The 15,029-nt window shown below is 42.6% G+C and overlaps 1 long non-coding RNA gene across 2 annotated transcripts; it reads left to right on the forward strand.

The window, feature by feature from the left end:
* The first annotated feature begins 10,297 nt into the window (after positions 1-10,297).
* On the forward strand, positions 10,298-13,927 carry LOC308523378. 2 transcript variants are annotated; one of them, XR_013996330.1, is made up of 3 exons: positions 10,298-10,767; positions 11,451-11,664; positions 13,267-13,927. It is a non-coding gene; the product is annotated as an uncharacterized lncRNA (long non-coding RNA). The 2 variants fall into 2 exon arrangements; XR_013996331.1 differs by having other exon boundaries at positions 10,495-10,785.
* The last annotated feature ends 1,102 nt before the right edge of the window (positions 13,928-15,029 follow it).

Genomic DNA, 15,029 nt, shown 5'->3' on the forward strand with positions numbered 1-15,029 from the left:
ACTAGCAATAACAATGGTAATAAGGAAAATAATTTGAAACTTCACATTCTTTCCCCATGATGGAAATACTGAGGACTGAGAGGTAGTGAAGTGAACATACGTCAGGCAAGGATCTGGGACACCAGCCACTGCTTATGTTGGCAAGACAGGAGAATAAGATCTTTTGATTTTATGAAGCCTGGCGCTGTGATGTGTGGTTTATAGTAAAAACAACTGCAGGCATGAAGAAATGAGGATTTCTAGAGCCCTTCTCCCCTCACCTTCACCAGCAGTTGCCCTCCTATTTCAGCACAGCTGCACTGGGGATGTGCCCCTGTAAGCATAAGTTTCAGTGTACCTTCTATAAGAATTTACTATTTGCACTTAAAACATAAGAAACATTGGATTTAAATCTCAATATAACAACTAAAGACAGTGACAAACTGACTCATGGTTCATATGACTCATCCTTTGAGTTCCAGATTAGCAATGCAGAAGGATTTTCTTTCTCTTTCCTCCAGATGGGAGCTCCTCTCCCTGCTCCTTTTTTTTTTTTTTTTTTTTAAATATGGGAACTTGACACCATCTGGGAGTAAAGAAGGCAAATTTCTGGGGATAATGATCTTAAGGATAAGAATCCTCAGGGGCATAGGAACTATAATCCAGAAGCATAGATTCATTCTGGATACAGAAGTGTGTTCACATGTGAGAAGGAAAGTGCACCTGAATGTTGACATGACCAGAGGGGAGAGCTGAGGCAGAGGTTCTGTTTGTCCCTCAGGCGGTCTTTCCTTCTGTAGTTTTATCTGAGGAGATGGCTGCCTAGCTAAAGACTAATTTTTTCACCTCTCATATAGGTAGGTTTTTAGCCAGCCTACAATCACCTCTGCCCCCTGGTAGTCACACCTTTCCATAGTCCCTTCTCACAGGTACTAGGTAGGGTTAGTCTGTGTGGCCAGTAAAAAGGGCAGAAATGGGGTATGTCACTTCTGAGATTAAGTTCTAAAAGGCACACAGTAGCCTCTCTCTCTGTCTCTCTCTCGCTCAGAAATTATTTACTCTGGGGGAGACCAGATGCCATGTGGAGTAGCCCTATGGAGGGGCCCACATGCAAGGAACTGAGGCCTGCTGATAACAGTCGTGAGGACAACGGTCTGCCAACAACCATGTGAGTGAACTTGGGGGACTGCGGTGGCCGAAAGAGGAACCAATAAGGTCATGGAAGATGATTTTTACCCACAGAGATATCTGGAATAGAAATTCCTTTATGACCAAACAACACAGCTGAGAAGAAAATGAAAAATATCGGGTTCTTCATTCATTTATTAAAATACCCATTCTAATTCAAAACAAACAATGCCAACAAAACTATATGTATTTGTTTGGATGCTTTTGGCTACAAGGGATTGAATATCCAACTGAAGGTGGCTTTTTATTTACTCATATAACAAAGATACGTGTCTTCAGATTTGGCTAATTCAACCACCTCACTAGGCCAGAGCTCTAGGTTATCCCCCTAAGATTCTCTTCTCGGTCTCCTCATGGTCACAATATGACTGCTCCAGTCCCACGCATCACATCCCACATAACATCATCCAAAGGCAGGAAGGAAAAGCCCTGGTTGTCTCTTCAGGCAACTCTCATTTCAATTAATCAGGGAGGAAAAACCTTTCCCAGAATCCCCTAGCAGTCTTTCCCTTACCCCACATTGTCTGCAATTGGATCACATGCCTCCCTACTACTTGCCTAGAATTGCCCAAGATGGTCAGCACTTCAACAGATGGACAGACAGCACGAGATCATTAAATATTTATTGAATGAAAAAAGGTGAACTGGATTACCATGGTTGCCTTACACTAATTACAGTCCATTTCCTAGAATCCGTTTTCCTAGGACACATTGTCAGTTGATGGCTCAAGAAAATTGGCATTTTCTTACCAAGGAAGAAGGAATGGCTATCGGGCAGTCCCCAACAGCATATGCCACATTATGTATTTCTTCTTAAAGCAGAGAATGAGAGCAACCATTATTTTCTAATGGTAACTCTGAAAATTAATGTTCTGGAATTTAAACAAATTGTTCTTGCAAGAGGGTATCTCATCAGCTTGGGCATCAGTTCCTTCAGGATATTCTCTCTCTGACCAAAGCCTGTCTTGATTAGGTATCTTTCCCGTGTATTACCAACACTCTTATAGTACAACGCTTACCACACCAGATTATACTTCCGTTTGTTCTTCGCCCTTGCAGTAGAGGCTTTTATGTGTTCATCAAACTGTTTCCTTTTCCTTCCGTGTACTCAGCTACATTTCCTGACCTTCTTTGCAGTTAGGTGTGGCCATATGACTGAGTCTGGTCAATGCAATGTGGGTAAGGTGATGTATGCCACTTTTGGGCGTGGCCATACAAACTGGCCATGCAATCTCCCAGCTTTCTCTTTCCAATCTGCTGGCTGAATGGAAGACTGTGGACAGAGAACAATGTGGAAGGAGCCTGGGACCCAGAATGACTATTTGAATGACTATTCTGGGACCCAGAATACCTCTTCTCTTATCAACTTTAAACAGATGAAATGCATGAAGAGTACATTTTTTAATGGGCTAAGCCACTGAGGATTAGGGGTGTGTGTGTGTGTGTGTGTGTGTGTGTGTGTGTGTTACAGCAGTTATTCCATCCCAATTAACATCTTTCCCCATTAGAATGAAAACCTCTTCAAAATAAAAGCCTCTTCTATCTTATTTATGATGGTATTCCTTGCCCTAGCATAGTGTCACATTTTAGGCCCTTAATACATTTTTTTAATGAAATAAATGTAATTCTCTCAACTTGTACCTACCAAGTCCCGAAATAGTTTTAACTTGGCACTGCTATATTGGTAATTTTTGATACCTTCTCATAGCTCAACATTGAAATGAACAGTAAATCCCTTTAAAAGGTGGCTGGGGTTACATGTGGTGATTGTCCTGCTTGGCAACCAGAAAGGAAGGAAAAAGCGGCCTCTCTCGCTTTTGAACCTGCCTTACTGGGAAGAAGAACCCCAGGGGACAAAGGGAATGGTGAAAGCTTTCTCCCAATTTTTATATGTTTAAAAGGACACTCAACAAAACACTGATGCCAACAAGGTGCTGTGATGTAAAGTCAAGTGAGACAGGAATATTCTTGCTGTTATCCCCGTGTTTCTCAGTGGTTTTTGAAACACCAATGACGTCACCTGGGGTATCTCTTTAGAAATGTAAATTCTGTATTTTTAACCGGTTCTTTCCTGCTCAATGAAGTATGAGAAACACTACTACCTACCCTGCTTTTTCTATGTGTGTGTATTCCTGTTTTACAATAAGTTAACTGGAAACTATTTCAGCATCTCCCATTTCATCAAATCCCTCTCCTTTGTAACTAGCTAATGCCCATGCCAGGAAACGACCCCAAAATAAAGCTGCAGGGTTTCCTTCCTGCTGGTTTGAGTTGGGGTGGAGCAGTCACAGGTGTCCTCTCAGGCCTCCGATTTGATGGTTTTCCTTTCATCACTCAGCTGCAAAGCGTCGCTGGTTCCCTATCTTACCGATCCTTGCAGATTTCATGCTGCCAGGAGCTTGGCCCGGGTTAAGAGAGTTGTTGGCTTCTTTTTTTATCTCAGAAATGACCACTAGAATTCTCATTATTGATGTAAGTGTAAAACAATTCAACCACTTCAGGAAAACTATTTGGCAGTATCTACTAAAGTTAACTTATGACCCAGCAAGTTCACTCATAGATATATCCCCATGAAAAATGATTGTGTGGCCCTTGCTGGTTTGGCTCAGTGGAGAGAGTGTCAGCCTGCAGACTTAAGGCTTCTGGGTTCAATTCCGGCCAAGGGCACATACCTCATTTGCAGGCTCCTCCCCAGCCCGGGCAACCAATCGATGTGTTTCTCTCAAATTGATATTTCTCTCTGTCTTTCCCTCTCTCTTCCACTCTCTATAAAAATCAATGGAAAAATATCCTTGGGTGAGCATTTTTTTTAAAAAAAATCTTCTAATTTCTATTTCTTCATCCATTTCTATCTTTTCCACAAATTGTCTTCAACTTATGGGGATGAATGGAAAAAAAGTTAATACATTGGCTGGTGGATTTAATGAAGACCACGTGGTTTGGGATACAAGCCCAGATAGGTTTGCCAAACTGAGTGCATGTGGTGCCAAAGCAACTGGTGATCTGCTAGCAATGGAGGGTTCACATCAGAACCCTCGGAAGGCCAAGATTAAAGACTGTGAAATAAACCCAAGTGCTACAGTGAGATAATAAATACAAGAGAGAGTGTGCAAGCCCATTTAAAAGTCCTCACATTTCTAGCTTCTTGTATCATATTTTTGGTTTGGTTTCACAAACTATAAAATCCAGGTTTTTCAGGGCAGAAGTGCCAACCCATTTGGACAGAATCCGACTTTTGTTCCGAAGTGGAACCAATGTTCCTCTGCCCACAGTTGACTCACAGAAACCTAATCCAAAAAGAGGGGGAAAAACTGGAAAGCATAAAACATGCCCTCTGCAAAGTACTGAACACTCTGAATCGCCCACAGAAAGGAACGCGGTGCTGGTTTCGGAAAACGAAGGAGCTGTCTTGACTTGGAAGAGGATTCTGTCCTTGAGGGCATGCAGGTTTCTTTGCTGATTACTGTTAATGAAGACAGTAGGGCATGAGAATAGTCGATTCTTGAGTGAACTTAACTTGCTAAGCAGGCATGAGGCTCTAGGCCAGTGGCTCAAGTTGGCTGCACATTGGAGTTATGTGTGGAGCTTTAAAAACCACTAAAGCCTGACTTGGCTGGCATGGCTCAGTCGTTCAGTGTTGACCTATGAACCAGGAGGTCACGATTCATGACAGGATTGTGGGCTCAATCCCCAGTGTGGGGCATGCAAGAGGCAGCTGATCAATGATTCTCTCTCATCATTGATGTTTCTATTTCTCTCATCCTCTCCCTTCCTCTCTGAAATCAATAAACACCAAAGCAAACAAAAAAACCACTGATCAAGGTTCTAGAACAGTGATGGCGAACCTATGGCACGCGTGTCAGAGGTGACACGTGAACTCATTTTTTTGGTTGATTTTTCTTTGTTAAATGGCATTTAAATATATAAAATAAATATCAAAAATATAAGTCTTTTTATTACTATGGTTGCAAATATCAAAAAATTTCTACATGTGACACGGCAACCAGAGTTAAGTTAGGGTTTTTCAAAATGCTGACATGCCGAGCTCAAAAGGTTTGCCCTCACTGCTCTAGAACCTAACCTGACAGAGTACTTGGAAGACTACCAAATATTCAATAAATATTTGTTGCTGTAGGATATAGTAAGCTAGAAAAAGATTTTTCATTGGGATATAATTTACATATGAAATTCACCATTTTAAAGGGTACAGTTCAGTGGTTTTTAGTATATTCAGAGTTTATAACCAGCACACTATATAATTCCAGAACATTTCTATCACCCTCACAGAAAGTCTCCATACCTATTAACAGTCAGTCTATATCCCCTTTTCCCCTAAGCTACTAGTAAACATTAATCTATTTCATGTCTTCATGGATTTTACCTATTCTGGACATTTCATATAAATGAAGTCATACTATATGTGGCCTTTTGTGTCAGGTTTTTTTTCACTTAGCATAATGTTTTCAAGGTCCATCCATATTGTAACATGTAATAGTAATTCATTTTTTATGGCTGAATAATGTTCCATTGTATGGAAATACCACGTCTTCTGTTCTTCCATTCATTCAATTGATAGACATGTGCCTTATTTCCACTTTTTGTCTATTATGAATAATGCAGCTAGGAACATTCACGTACAAGTTTTGTTGTGAAGGTATAGTTTCATTTTTCTTGAGTATATACCTAGGAATGGCATTGCTGGGTCACATGGTAATACTATACTAGTATTTAACTTTTTGAGGAACTGTCAAACTCTTTCCCCAGTGTTGCACCACTTTACACCAGCAAGTACACGAGGATTCCAATTTTTCCATATTCTTGCTAACCCTTGTTATTTTTATTGTTAAACATTTTTATCAATTTTGAGAGAGAGAAAGAGAGAGAGAGAGAGAGAGAGAGAGAGAGAGAGAGAGAGAGAAACATCAATCAGTTGCCTCCTGCACACACCCAGACTAGGGATCAAACCCAAAACCTTGGTCTGTGCCCTGACCAGGAGTTGAACCCAACTTTTGGTGTATAGAACAATGCTCCAACCAACTGAGCCACACTGGCCATGGTGTTATTTTTTTTAAATATAGTGTGTATGGAATGGTACTCATTGTGATTTTCATTTGCATTTTCCTGAAGATTAATGATATTGAACATCTTTTCATTTCTTTAGAGAAATGTCTATTTAAATCCTTTGCCTATTTTTAAATTGGGTTATTTGTCTTTGTTATTATTGAGTTGTAAGAGTTCTTTATGTATTCTGGATACTAGACCCTGTCACATATATGGTTTACAATTTTTTTTCTCCCATTTTATGAGTTGTCTTTTCACTTTCTTGAGAGTATCCCTTAATACATAAACATTTTAATTTGATCAAGTCCAATTTACCTATTTTTCTTTGGTTGTTTATCTGGTGTCACATCTAGGTCATGCTAACTTTAATAATAAATACAACAGTTGCTTGTGTCTAGTTAGCTGTGGTAGGCAGCATCTAAGATGGCCCCCATGATCCCTACCACCTGACATTCATACTCTTGTGGAATACCCTTTCCTTGGTGGCTAGCCACTATACCAGTGGTCGGCAAACTCATTAGTCAACAGAGCCAAATATCAACAGTACGACAATTAAAATTTCTTTTGAGAGCCAAATTTTTTAAACTTAAACTATATGGGTAGGTACATTGTTATTAACTTAATTAGGGTACTCCTAAGTTGGCCTTTGCTAAAAACGTCCTCAATCTGATTGAGGTACATTCACTGAAGTTGACCCCTTCCAACTCTCCCATCCACACTCGCCTTGTATACTTGTTTTGGCTATCTTCTTTCCGAAAACCGACTTCTGCGCATGGGCCACGAAGTTTCAATCGCACTGTACATGCGCGCCCGCACGTGGTATTTGGTGGAAGAGCCACACTCAAGGGGCCAAAGAGCCACATGTGGCTCGCGAGCCACGGTTTGCCGACCACTGCCCTATACAAAAGGGATAGGAGGCCAATTCCAAGGTTAGGTTGCAAAAAGACTATGCCTTCTGTCTAGCTCTTTTGCTCACTCTCTTACTCATGCTGAGGGAGGCTGCTTCCCTGCTGAGAGCTGCCCTATGGAGAGGGCCACATGCCAAAGGACTGAGGGAAGCCGCTGGCCAACAGCCAGCAAGGAGCTAACAGCACCCGCCTGGGCTGCACCTAGATTCCAGACCCACAAAAACTGAGCTTCAGGGTAGTTTGTTACAAAGCAATAGATAATTTGTAGAATAACTTTTTGCAAAGGCAAAAATGAGGAAATGTAATAAGCTAAACTAAAGCCTTAACAGCAAAACACTCTTGCCTCTAATAGTAAATGACTCGAATTCATCTGGCTAACCAAACGGTATTTACTGAGCCATCACAGCACAAGTGGTTTTATTTACTAAAGGAATTTCCAATCAAATACTATATTTAATATATAGTATATAAGTATACTTATATTTAGTTAAAACTTATATTTATTTAGAATATAGATAAAATAGAAATAATATTTTATTTATATTCAGTGGATTGAGCGTTGTCCTGTATGCCAGGAGGTCATGGTTCGATTCCTGGTCAGGGCACATGCCTGCGTTTCAATTCCCAGTAGGGGGTGTGCAGGAGGCAGCCAATCAATGATTCTCTTTCATCATTGATGTTTCCATCTCTCTCTCCCTCTCCCTTCCTCTGAAATCAATAAAAATATATTTTTAGAAATAGCTTAGTATTCTGCAATTAATAAACAAGTCATAAACTATCTCTGAAGCCAAGAAAGCTCCAAAACAATGGCAGCGACCTCAGAGGTCCTGTTGGGTTTTGCTGAGTCTAAACAAGGATAATAATCAAAGCACTTGCCTGACACTGTCTGGAGGAAAAGCCACAGCAGGGTCAAGTCTAGCACAAATCCCAGACAGAGGGGTGCTTTGCTCCAAGGAGCTGAGCAGCTGACCGGAGGGGAGAGAGAACCTTTGGTATTCCTGCCCTGGAGAGCGCTGTCATTCCTTTCATCTTCTCTCATAAGGAATCTGCTATGTTGTCCAGTCCTGGTACAAAATACTTATTCCATAAAAGCACATGAGTGCCTGGAATGACAATAAGAAGGGGCCGTTCCCTTCACTTTTTTCTCCTTTGCACTATGCACTCCTTAATGCTTGGGGGTTGGGGCGTGGAGAGCAACAAAGAAAAGCAACGGCAAAGAATTAGAGTCTTATGAGTCAATTAACACAATTAATTTACTGTTTTGGAGCCTGAGAGTTATTTAGGGATATTGAAAGGCTTGGTAATGTAGACACAAACTCCATAAATGTGGACTAAATGCAATTTCATTTCAATATGATAAATACTGCCTGGGTGGCTCCAAGGTGGCAGAGAGTGCTGGGCACAGGCCTGGACGCTCTCACTAGATTGCTCAGCCTCCAGCCTCGGCGTCTCAGCTAAGCTCCATGACCTGCCGCTTCACACAGGACAGTTGCCCCCCAACTCCGCGTGCATCTTCAGAACTGAACTCAGGTTAACTCAGGTTAAGGTACGTGGGGTTTGAATGAGGGCATTTGCCTTTCGTGCTTTAAAAAGGTGTAAAGACAGAAGAGCATAAGCTCACCCTTTGTGAGATGTCCCAACAGGGCCTCCTTAGGTGGTTTTCACCCCATTTGGGGATCAGGGCACACCCTACCTATTTAAGTGGGAATTAAAGAGGAAAAGCTGATAACTCTACCCCATTCTCCATTCCCAGTGGGCAACAGAAGGCTGCACACTAAAATAGCTTGTCTTGGTCCAGTTGTGAGGTGTGGACCTTTCTGTAGAGAGGAAATGCTAGAGAAATAGACAGGTTTAGAAAAAAAAGAGTTAATGGCCTTGCCAAGGTTTAGGGCTGCGGGGGTAAGGTGGGGTGGGGTGGGCATCTGTGAAGAGCACCTCCAGCTCTGGTTGGTTGAAACATTAGAGGAAGACTGGGCAGTTGGTACAAAGAGCGTATTCTCCCTCCTTTACCAGCATGTCGCCTCCTGTTGGTGAGCCCCTGCCCTGGGGCTCTGGAACTCCAGTCCACACAGCAGAAATGCTGGGGGGCTAAATACTGCAGCTGCAGGCTCCTTACATTACGGAGTGGAGAATGTATAAAGTTATCATAGACAACTCTCAAAAAAGCAAGCGGACAGACTCACACCACCCCCTTCCTACAAAAGCAAGGCCTACCTATACTAGACAAAATTATAGACGTTTGGGTTGGTTTCTGAGACCCTTCCTATTCCATTCCTGATTCCAAGCTTTCATGGGAAACAATGGCCTTTTCCTTTCCTTAGCAGTCTCAACTGTCTTCCATCAAAACCTACCTGTCCTGTGTCTCCTTCCTTCAGGGTTTGCACCCTGCTGCGTAACTGCTGGGGCCACCTAAGAGCATCACCAAACAGCACGTTTACATTTTGAGGTAGGCCTTCAGTGCCTCCGCTTGAAGGAGTATTGGATGTCAGAATTTTGGCTAAGCACTGCGGCATTTGGGGGTAGGAGACACAATGTATTAAGATTCGTACCCGTTCCCTTTCCCCCATCATAATAATATGATCATTTATATTCACCTCCCTCTTGAATGATTTGGATCAAAATCTGTCCATTTGACAAAAAACTTAAAATTCCATCCATTCTGGTGAACGGTGTTCAAAGATATCCAATGTTCCTTAGGTGACCAAAAATGAAATAGTTGGCAGTGACTAGGAAAAGAAGTCTTATGACTTAGCAGCAGGGATGTGACCATCATGAACCCAAGGGATAGCTCCAAAGCTTCCCTCAAAGCTGGCCAAGGCTTAAGGGAGAACAAGCAGAAATTGTCAGGGACACACTGCTTCCTTCACAGGTATCAGGTAGCTGTAAATATATGGGATCTCAGACCTCCATACAAATTAAATATCTTGCCAAATAATATTAGATATGTGACGTTCTGCCTTTTTCTCTCTGTGGGGCCCTTTTCTCTTTTCCATTCCAGCAGGGTCTGTCCTCATTGCTTTGAGGGAGGGATGGAGCAAAGGAGAAGACAGATACAGTTTCAAGCAATTTTGTTCTTTGTTCCGAAAGCTTACGCTCTTAGGAAAATCTAGGGGTGGGCCATTGTGAAGGACATTAAAGAAAGAAAACTTGTGTCATTCCAGACTGGAAAGAATTTTCCATGGATGGGAGTAAAAGGAGGGGAAAATGAGAGATCATGGATTCCAGGAGCAGAAGAGATGTGTGCTAAGGACAGATCACTACTAAGGACAGAAACATGATCACTATTAAGGACAGAAAATCCCAGAGAGAAAACAGCCGTGTCTAAGTAGATAAGATCAGAGGCAGCCCTGCCAAAGACTCCCACGTCCGTCGCAGCAGAAGAGCAGCAGAAATCTAAAGGACCTGCCGGGAACAGGTCGAGAGAGATAACATGTCTTAGCAGTAACCTCTTCCCCACCCCACCCTCAAACCCCACCACTCAGCATCTTGGCACTTGGGTGGCTCCTGGAACCCCAGAAAGATGTGAGGTTGTTTTTCCACTGGCTCAAGGTCAGAAAGCTGAGTTATAGAGAATAAAGACATGTTTTTAATAGACCTGAATTTCTGCCCAGGATTCAAGGCAGAGAAGCTGGTGAGTAGCATGAAGAAGGTAAGTGGCCCCAGGGGTGGAAGAGAGTGGGGTGTGACTGTGGAGAGTGAGCTGGAATTCTCCTGGGTCATCACATTTCCACCGCAGGGGGAGTTAAAGACCTGGCGCTCTGTCTGAGCAAAAGTTGTGTGTTCTGAAGAAGTTCAAGGGGGTGATTGCGGATGAACGAGATACTAACAATATGGCACTTTGTTAAACACCTTCATATACGTTTGTTGTTGTGATGAATCCTGTAGTGAGAACTGCTAAGATACAGTGTTTACTTACTAAATAAACTGATGGAAATTTGGAACTTTTCCTATAAAAGTTAAAATGTATTCCTCTGAGTAGATTGGTTTAAAGTTCGTGAAAGTCAACCAAATAAGAAAGTTTATTTTGGCAACGGGTGTGAGACACTTTATTGCTCTCATTTGGTTCTTAATCTTTATGCCCTTGCAAAATAAATAATAAACCTTTAGCCCTGGCCAGTTTTCTCAGTGGTTAGAGCGTCAGCCCCAGGACCAAAGGGTCTCAGGTTTGATTCCCAGTCAAGGGCACATACCTTGGTTGCAGGTTCCCCAGCCCTGGTACGGACACGTGCTGGAGGTAACCGATCAATGTGTCTCTCTCACATCGATGTTTCTCTCTTTCCCCCTACCTTTCCTCCCCTCCCCCACTCTCTCTAGAAATCAATGGAAAAAATATCCTGAGGACTAAAATCTATAATAATAAAAGTGTAATATGCAAATCGACCAAACCACCAAACAGCAGAATGACTGTCGAGACGACCACACTGGTGCCAGGCCAGCCAAGGCGGGTGCGATGCAATTGGGTCTGGCCATTGCCCCATGATTGTCCTGCAGAGGGAGGCCCAGGCCACCAACGGATGGACCGCGGCAGGTGGGCAGGGCTCTCTCTGCAGGGGAGAAGGGGGAGGGGGGAGGGGGGAGGGGGGTTTGATCCATCTCAGAGCTCTGGCTGGGTGAGCAGGGCCAACCTCTTTGGGCCAATCAATCGCGGGGCTCCTGGACTGTGAGAGGGCACAGGCCAGGCTGAGGGGTCACCGGAATTTTGTGCACTGGACCTCTAGTATAATAATAATAATGCACCTTCATGCTAAATAAACAAGGAGGTAAAAGCCTGTTTTACCCTAATTTGTGTTGGATGATTCGAGGTTTCCCCAAGAATATATTGTGCAGCAATCTCCTCTTTCACCAATTTACTTCTTTTCTTTAATTAATAGAATCTTATTTTTTTAGCAGTTTAAGATTTCCACAAAAATTAACTGGAAAGTAGAGTTCCCATATACCTTCGTACTCCCACCCTCACCCCATTCCCTTTATTACTAATGTCATGCATTAGTGTGGTGCATTTGTTTTCATTGATGAGCCAATATGAGACATTATTATCAGCTAAAGTCCACAGTTTACATTAAGGATCATTCTTTGTGTTGTGATGCCCATAGGCTTTGACAAATGTATAATGACACATATCCACCATTACAATATCATGCAGAACAGTTTCACTGCCCTAAAAATCCCGTGTTCCACCAATTCATCCTCCTCTTCTTTCTCCCCCCCAACCTGCTAGCCACTCCAATTTGCTTTTATTCTTCACACAGACAACTCTGGAGAAAATGAGGGATCCAATGAATATAATCATGATTTACATCAGTTTAAATTAAGTCTCCATCTTATATCAGTAGACAAGTTTAGATTTTTTTTCCATAGCTATAATAACTGTGTGTACAATTTTGAATTCTAATTGCTTTCAATCAACACTATTTCATAGAGTTATTTCCATGTACAAGCAGAGTCCATAGACTTCTCATCTATAATCGTGCCTTAGTTTTTAAGGCTAGATTACTTATAGATACCATAATATTTCAAGATGAATTGCTGCTATTTAAGCTATTTGTTCACATTCTAGCTCTTCTACACAAACAATTGCCATTGAATTGCAATTTGATTGTTGTGAACTAAATGGTGTCTAGCTTTCATCCACTCTGTTATACAGAGGGCTATATTTTACTTAAGAACAAATTTTTAGAGATCTTGTATAATTCAAGATTCATTTTCCCATAGGAACAAATAGAGTATAAGGGCCGCGTTCCTGGAGTACAAAAATCCGTAACTATTGCAGAGCACAATTTTACTTTAAAGTTGCTATTGATTTTTTAAGCATTATTTAAAATTTTTCCCTTAGGGCTGTCTCCTAGATTAATAGCACAGTCTTAATGTGGTTGATTGGCCGTTATTTATACCATTTTTATTATATCTAACCATGATGAGCAGTTAGACAGACTTAAGCAGAGGGAGGATGATGGGCCAGAAACAGTTCTTCAGTGTGGAAAGCCCTAGGTGCCCAGCAAAGGACAAAATGTCGGGTGGGACCTTGCCCCCAGGGTGACCTTTCCTCGCCTAGCATACTGCTGGTCCTGCGGTTTGGACCCCTAGACCTTTCCTCCCTAGAGATAACATCTAAGCCTCGGTTGCATTTCAGCTCCAGGCCCAGAAGAGCAATAAAACCAGCCATGGCTGACCTCAGGACCAGCTGCATTGAATAATGACCCCCTGCCCTGGTGCCAGCCAATCAATCAGTGGAGACCACCACCCTGAAAGGACACACCTGGGAAACTGCTGGATATTCTATTGAGATCTTCCCCTGGGACCTCCCCCAAAATCTCCACCCCTAAAACCCTTAGGATGGAGGGCCCCCATGCTCTTCCTACAGGGAGCACGCCCCTGCCTTTCCCTCCCCTCCCCAACCCCCATAACCATACCATTAAAGCATTCATCTTACATAAAAACTGCTGTTTGAAATTTTAACCCTGCCATTTTGGCTTCTGTAAATGCTTGCCTGCTTAAATAATAAGGAAAAGAAGACTACTCCCATTCCAGAGAGGCCGTAAACTATGCCCCAGACAGAGTTGTCAGTGCTGGCACCAGGCCAGGCCTTGAGATACGGCCTCATGGCCCCTTCCCAGCACACAGGCTTCTTTCTCAGAAGGCCCGGAAGTCTCATTCCAAATTTGGGAGACAAAGGACTGGAAAAAGTATAAATAAAGAGAGTTTCCTCCATGTTGGGGGCCCCAGAATTTGAAAGACACATTTTTCTCTGGGCCTGTGCAGAATTTAATAATAAAATGCAACTCCCTTTCTCTAAGCGTGGCTTGGTTTTTCTCCGGCCTTCGGCAACGCCATCAGCTTCCTCCCTCCCAAGCTCCACGGGCCCTCCCTTCACTTCTATAACTTGTTTCCTAAGCCCATTTCTTCTAGGAACTAGTCTTTCTACCTCTATGATTTACCCAATAGATGTTCTCTTACAGTTTGGGTCTTGGCTCCGAATTCCTTCCTAGCCAGAACCCACGAACTGAGATTGCTGAACCCGGTCCGGTCCGCCTCCAGCAGTCAGACACCTACCTGGAGCTGTTCCCACCGCCTACAGCGTGACCTTGGTTCTGAACTTTTTGACTTATGGCTGCATTTTTCAAGCCTAGTTTTAGCAATATCCCTTGAATAATATTTTTACAGTGTTTATGAAAGCGTTTTAAATTATAGTAATACTAAACATTAGACTAGCAATGTAATAGATGCTGAAATCACTCATGGAACGTCAGATTCTTTTTAAATACTGATATGCTGCTGACACCGAGAATGAAGAAATTACAGTTTGCCAGCGAAAGAAGCACTGCCACTGAGGATAACAATTTACAAGTCACGTCCTTATACAGCAAGACTTCATATTTCTAGGTCATACTACCCTGGGGGACCCAGCGTTGGAAGATGGTTTTAAGCTGAAGACACTTGAAACTGAACAGATGCAGAAGGAAGCCGCCTCAGAGCTTCCCTTATCTGATTAGAAGCAGCAACGTCTGGGAACCGAGGCTGCCATAAATCCCCTCTTCTGGGTGGCTTTTACTCCCAGCAAGGACTCACAGAGTAAACCAACATAATCCCCTCTGCAGGGGAGTTTTATGGTCCCCAAGAAGCCAGCAAGACCACCGCACCTGCATAAACAAACATCATCACAAGCTCTTATCTCCCATTTGTTCTTGTGAAATCCCATTCGTCTTTCCTAAAGAATTTGTTCTTCCCATAATCTTTTTCCTCCCTCTCATGTCCCTATAAAGTTAGGTCTGTTAGCCTCTATATTAACCATTTAAAAAGGCAGCTACTTATTTTGTTGGCTTCCGTAGGCATACGAATAAACCTTTTTCCCAGTCAATTCGGCCTTTGCCAGTTTAACTCGAAGTACCCAGACAC

The sequence above is a fragment of the Myotis nattereri genome (assembly GCF_964212035.1).
Source record: "Myotis nattereri genome assembly, chromosome: 1".
NCBI classification, from domain to species: domain Eukaryota; kingdom Metazoa; phylum Chordata; class Mammalia; order Chiroptera; family Vespertilionidae; genus Myotis; species Myotis nattereri.